Source organism: Schistocerca americana, chromosome 1 (assembly GCF_021461395.2).
Source record: "Schistocerca americana isolate TAMUIC-IGC-003095 chromosome 1, iqSchAmer2.1, whole genome shotgun sequence".
Taxonomy (NCBI): Eukaryota; Metazoa; Arthropoda; class Insecta; order Orthoptera; family Acrididae; genus Schistocerca; species Schistocerca americana.
The window spans coordinates 1,266,110,377-1,266,115,719 of record NC_060119.1 but is presented as its reverse complement, the minus strand read 5'-3'; the positions used below and the strand labels follow the sequence as shown (position 1 = coordinate 1,266,115,719).

Genomic DNA, 5,343 nt, shown 5'->3' with positions numbered 1-5,343 from the left:
TTTTATTTTATTTATTTTTGAATATTGGCTTTCGGAACGTGCCCATACAACCATAGCAATATCTCAGTATTGGCATTTCAGTGTATACATTAGTTTAAGTTCTCTTGTTTCGTTCGTAGTGTGAATTTTACCCGATCACTACCAGTAAGAGAGAGGCATGAGAAATGGCCGACATGAATAAGGATGTAAGAAGCAAGGACTGACGCTCTCTCTCCGTGGAAACCTGTTGTTAGAAGTATTCAATAAGTGGCTTTTGAAATACGGCAGTCGGCTGTCTGATTTGAGCTTTAGAGGATAGATGATAATTGGAAAATATCATAACTGACGAATGTGGGTTATTTGTCACGCCCGCCTTTGTAAACTACTTGGAAATGGAGTCGTGTCCCTGGTTTAAACATGACATTACTTTCTCTGCCATGACCTTATTACAGATGGTATGCAATGCCTTCCCTCAATTTGCGACGTACTGCCTTACGCAAACTGATATGAAAGGGCAAATCACAGTACAGCAACATGTCTGGTGTCACATTCAAAACGCAATGTCAGAGATGTAATTCGCGTTTTGCCTCATAAGATAATCTTACGAGCAACCTATAATCTAGCAAAAATCTGTTGATTTCTAGTCTACCGTACTGACGAATTAGTCCACATCTTACATGAAGCTCCAACATCAGAAACAGGAAACAATGTTAATACCGAAAGAAATCTGATTCTGGCCTAAAGAACAGCAGATTATTTATGCGCGTCTTACTCTAATATTGCGACACGACTATATTGACTACGCGTGCTGTTGTCAATGGCTGTGTAACACTAGCAGAAGATACAAACGACAGTGCTACGTTACTCATTTCCATATCCTTTCTCCATTCGACCAGCTACATGGATTCCTTCAGTAGGATATTGTGGAAGAAACTCTAAAGGATTTAAGTCACAGTAATTAATGACGGATCAGAGAGTGTATTATTTTTATTGGAATTCTTCCTCCTTGTGCGACTATTTAAAACTACACTTTTGTTTAGAAAGATCTTGTAGGTCACAACGAATAACCAAATCCTTCACACAGAAACCTCAGAGATGATAGAAACGCGGCGAAAATTAGGCTCACCATACTCTGTAGATGAAGGCAATTTTATGCATATTATATCGAAACACACAATCATACTGAGGAATCAAAGTATGAATGTGTAGCCAGATGTAGCCGGGATGTAGCCAGAGAGAGACGTCTCGCTTTCTACGGACATAGCACAAGGATAGACCACTCAAGACTGACCAGCCGACTTCTCAACTACTGGAAGAGCAGGAAGATCGTGGCACCGTGACTGATAGAAGTCAAGAAAGACATCCACAGCCGGCCGGTGTGGCCGAGCGGTTCTAGGCGCTTCAGTCTGGACCCGCGCGACCGCTACGGTCGCAGGTTCGAATCCTGCCTCGGGCATGGATGTGTGTGATGTCCTTAGGTTAGTTAGGTTTAAGTATCCAGAATGAGATTTTCACTCTGCAGCGGAGTGTGCGCTGATATGAAACTTCCTGGCAGATTAAAACTGTGTGCCCGACCGAGACTCGAACTCGGGACCTTTGTCGAGTCTCGGTCGGGCACACAGTTTTAATCTGCCAGGAAGTTCCATATCAGCGCACACTCCGCTGCAGAGTGAAAATCTCATTCTGGAAACATCCCCTAGGCTGTGGCTAAGCCATGTCTCCGCAATATCCTTTCTTTCAGGAGTGCTAGTTCTGCAAGGTTCGCAGGAGAGCTTCTGTAAAGTTTGGAAGGTAGGAGACGAGGTACTGACAGAAGTAAAGCTGTGAGTACCGGGCGTGAGTCGTGCTTCGGTAGCTCAGTTGGTAGAGCACTTGCCCGCGGAAGGCAAAGGTCCCGAGTTCGAGTCTCGGTCGGGCACACAGTTTTAATCTGCCAGGAAGTTTCATATCAGCGCACACTCCGCTGCAGACTGAAAATCTCATTCTGGAAACATCCCCTAGGCTGTGGCTAAGCCATGTCTCCGCAATATCCTTTCTTTCAGGAGTGCTAGTTCTGCAAGGTTCGCAGGAGAGCTTCTGTAAAGTTTGGAAGGTAGGAGACGAGGTACTGACAGAAGTAAAGCTGTGAGTACCGGGCGTGAGTCGTGCTTCGGTAGCTCAGTTGGTAGAGCACTTGCCCGCAAAAGGCAAAGGTCCCGAGTTCGAGTCTCGGTCGGGCACACAGTTTTAATCTGCCAGGAAGTTTCATATCAGCGCACACTCCGCTGCAGAGTGAAAATCTCATTCTGGAAACATCCCCCAGGCTGTGGCTAAGCCATGTCTCCGCAATATCCTTTCTTTCAGGAGTGCTAGTTCTGCAAGGTTCGCAGGAGAGCTTCTGCAAAGTTTGGAAGGTAGGAGACGAGGTACTGACAGAAGTAAAGCTGTGAGTACCGGGCGTGAGTCGTGCTTCGGTAGCTCAGTTGGTAGAGCACTTGCCCGCAAAAGGCAAAGGTCCCGAGTTCGAGTCTCGGTCGGGCACACAGTTTTAATCTGCCAGGAAGTTTCATATCAGCGCACACTCCGCTGCAGAGTGAAAATCTCATTCTGGAAACATCCCCCAGGCTGTGGCTAAGCCATGTCTCCGCAATATCCTTTCTTTCAGGAGTGCTAGTTCTGCAAGGTTCGCAGGAGAGCTACCGTAAAGTTTGGAAGGTAGGAGACGAGGTACTGGCAGAAGTAAAGCTGTGAGTAGCGGGCGTGAGTCGTGCTTCGGTAGCTCAGTTGGTAGAGCACTTGCCCACGGAAGGCAAAGGTCCCGAGTTCGAGTCTCGGTCGGGCACACAGTTTTAATCTGCCAGGAAGTTTCAGGTTTAAGTAGTTCTAAGTTCTAGGGGACTGATGACCTCAGATCTTAAGTCCCATAGTGCTCTGAGCCATTTGAACCAAAGACATCCGGAAACTGAAAGTAACTGAAAGCAACATTAGAAACCGAGCACTTCTCAGGAGGATACCAAAAGAAAAGAGGTTTCATGACAGATCACCCCATAAAAAGATCTCAAGTCCCTGTCCAGGCTGAAAAGTTGGATATCGTGGTCCTGAGCTGGCCCATTCGAAAGAAGAACAACAAACACACATGTCTAAACGCTTCTTTATCTCAAGAAAGCTGCCGCCCAACTGGACTGACTTTACTAAAGATTTCCAGAACCTAAGGACAAGCTGGATAGAATAGCATAACGTATTAATTATTCAGTGGAAATGAATAAAAGTGCGGGAGCACGTTGCGGAAGGTGATCCTGTCAGCGCACAGTGTGCCGGAGTAAGCTGTCGCCAGCACACCAGTCGGCAGAGAGGTTGCAAGAAGATCGATAACAGGCGCTGAATCACGTGCGCCTATCAGGAGAGGGGCCAAAGGCAGACTCGCGAGCAACGCGCCGCCAACGCCCTCTCGACCGCCAGTATAGATCGCCGCCGCGGACCGCAGAGCCCAGTCTGCCACATACAGACAGCCGAGTCGCAGTCAGAGTCTCAGTCAGTACATAGCGACCAGTGTAGCGTTTATAGCGGGATTTGTGCTTCACCAGCAGAGAGGCTAACGTGGACTATTACAGAAGAGCTTGTACCACAACACACGGACTAGTTTAAGATAAGTAGCTTCTTGTTCTTGTGAATAAGGAGTCCTGTTAACATACGTGTGCAGTTGTGTTGTAGGAAGAGGATACCGGCCACCAAACAACATCCTCTCCGTGTCTCCTCCCGGTACAACATTCTACAGTGTCAACGACAGCACTAAACACGGGAAGTTGGACGTCAGATGGCCTGAGGACAACTTGACTATAGCGCCAACGTGGCTAGACCTGCAGCACGAGGACTCATGTCCATTATAATTATTTGGGCTGTTATGCCGTGGTCGGTTGATGAAGTCTGTGTCGATTCCCAACGTTTCGTCTCCGACTGCGGGAGACATCTTCAAGGGGATCCGTAGCTCGATAGAAGGTCCAACACACCCACTGGCTCGCTACTGACTGCCGCTAAATTCCGTGTCCGCGCGCTCCCACGTCGCTGCGTGACGCCACGTGTTTTGAAAACGTCAATGCAATTGGCCGCTGTCCGTCGCCGTCGATCGCCCCGTTTAATTTCACGCCCTCCTCCTTTCGGTTGAAATTATTTGGGTGTTTAGCGATTTCGATTGCCTCCCTGTAGAGCCTTTCGTAGTATCCGCTTGTGGCCGCTATTGCTTGCGTCTCCTCGAAACGAATATTGTGGTTCCCTGGCTGGAAAGCATGCTCCGCATCAGCTGATCGTTCCGCTTCTCCTCTTCTACAATTTCCCTTGTGCTCTTCCAAACGTTTAGAAACAGTTCTTTTAGTGGTACCCACATAAACATCACCACAGCTGCATGGGATCCTATACCCTCCAGCTTTTTCCCATGGTTTGCGAGCGTCCTTGGCAGGCTTAAGGTATTCCTGTATCTTCCTCGTGGGCTTGTAAATTACGGTAATATTCCGCTTCGTCAAGATCCTCCCAATTCTTTCCGTTACATTTTTAACAAACGGCAGGAAAACCTTAGATTTTGCAGTAGTCTGTACGTCAGTATGATTTCTGCGTGGCTGCCTCAACGCACGTTTTATTTCGGCGGACGAATATCCGTTCTTGATTAGTGCATTGTGGAGATGTTCCATCTCAGCGTCGAGCAATTCAGGTTCACAAATATTTCTAGCTCTCTCCGCTAACGTCTTGATAACACCCCGCTTCTGTTGTGGGTGGTGGTTCGAATCCCGGTGCAAATAACGGTCCGTGTGCGTGGGTTTGCGGTATACTGAGTGGCCCAAACTTCCATTTTCGTTTCTAAAAACAAGCACATCGAGGAAATGTAATTTGCCGTCTACCTCCTCCTCCATTGTAAACTGAATTCTCGTGTTTATACTGTTCAGATGTTCGTGGAACCGGCTTAGTTCCTCCCTACTATGTCTCCACAGCACAAACGTGTCATCCAGGTATCGGAACCATACATCTGGTTTTTTGCTGGGAGTACCTAAGGCCTGTTCGTCGTATTTCTCCATAAAGAAGTTTGCAATTACGGGACTTACGGGGCTTCCCATAGCCACGCCATCCGTTTGCTCATAAATCTGTTCATTCCACTTGAAATTTGTGGTCGTCAAACATCACTTAAACAGTTCTGAAATATCGGCAGGAAAAATTCGATCCAGCTGTTCCAATACATCATTAAGTCGAACCATGGTAAACAGCGATACCACATCGAAGCTGACCAATATGTCCTCCGGCTGGACCACTATGCCATTCATTCTGCTGATGAAATGCGTCGAATTCTTTATATAAGAGTCCGAACGGCCCACATGTGGTTTTAACAGCGTAGTCAAAAAC

At 47.3% G+C, this 5,343-nt stretch overlaps 4 non-coding genes across 4 annotated transcripts; all 4 read left to right on the top strand.

The window, feature by feature from the left end:
- Positions 1-1,823: 1,823 nt before the first annotated feature.
- Positions 1,824-1,898, top strand: Trnap-cgg. Its single transcript has one exon. It is a non-coding gene; the product is annotated as a tRNA-Pro (tRNA).
- Positions 1,899-2,124: 226 nt separating this feature from the next.
- Trnal-caa lies at positions 2,125-2,199 on the top strand. The gene has a single exon. It is a non-coding gene; the product is annotated as a tRNA-Leu (tRNA).
- A 226-nt stretch (positions 2,200-2,425) lies between these two features.
- On the top strand, positions 2,426-2,500 carry Trnal-caa. The gene has a single exon. It is a non-coding gene; the product is annotated as a tRNA-Leu (tRNA).
- Positions 2,501-2,726: 226 nt separating this feature from the next.
- Positions 2,727-2,801, top strand: Trnap-cgg. Its single transcript has one exon. It is a non-coding gene; the product is annotated as a tRNA-Pro (tRNA).
- The last annotated feature ends 2,542 nt before the right edge of the window (positions 2,802-5,343 follow it).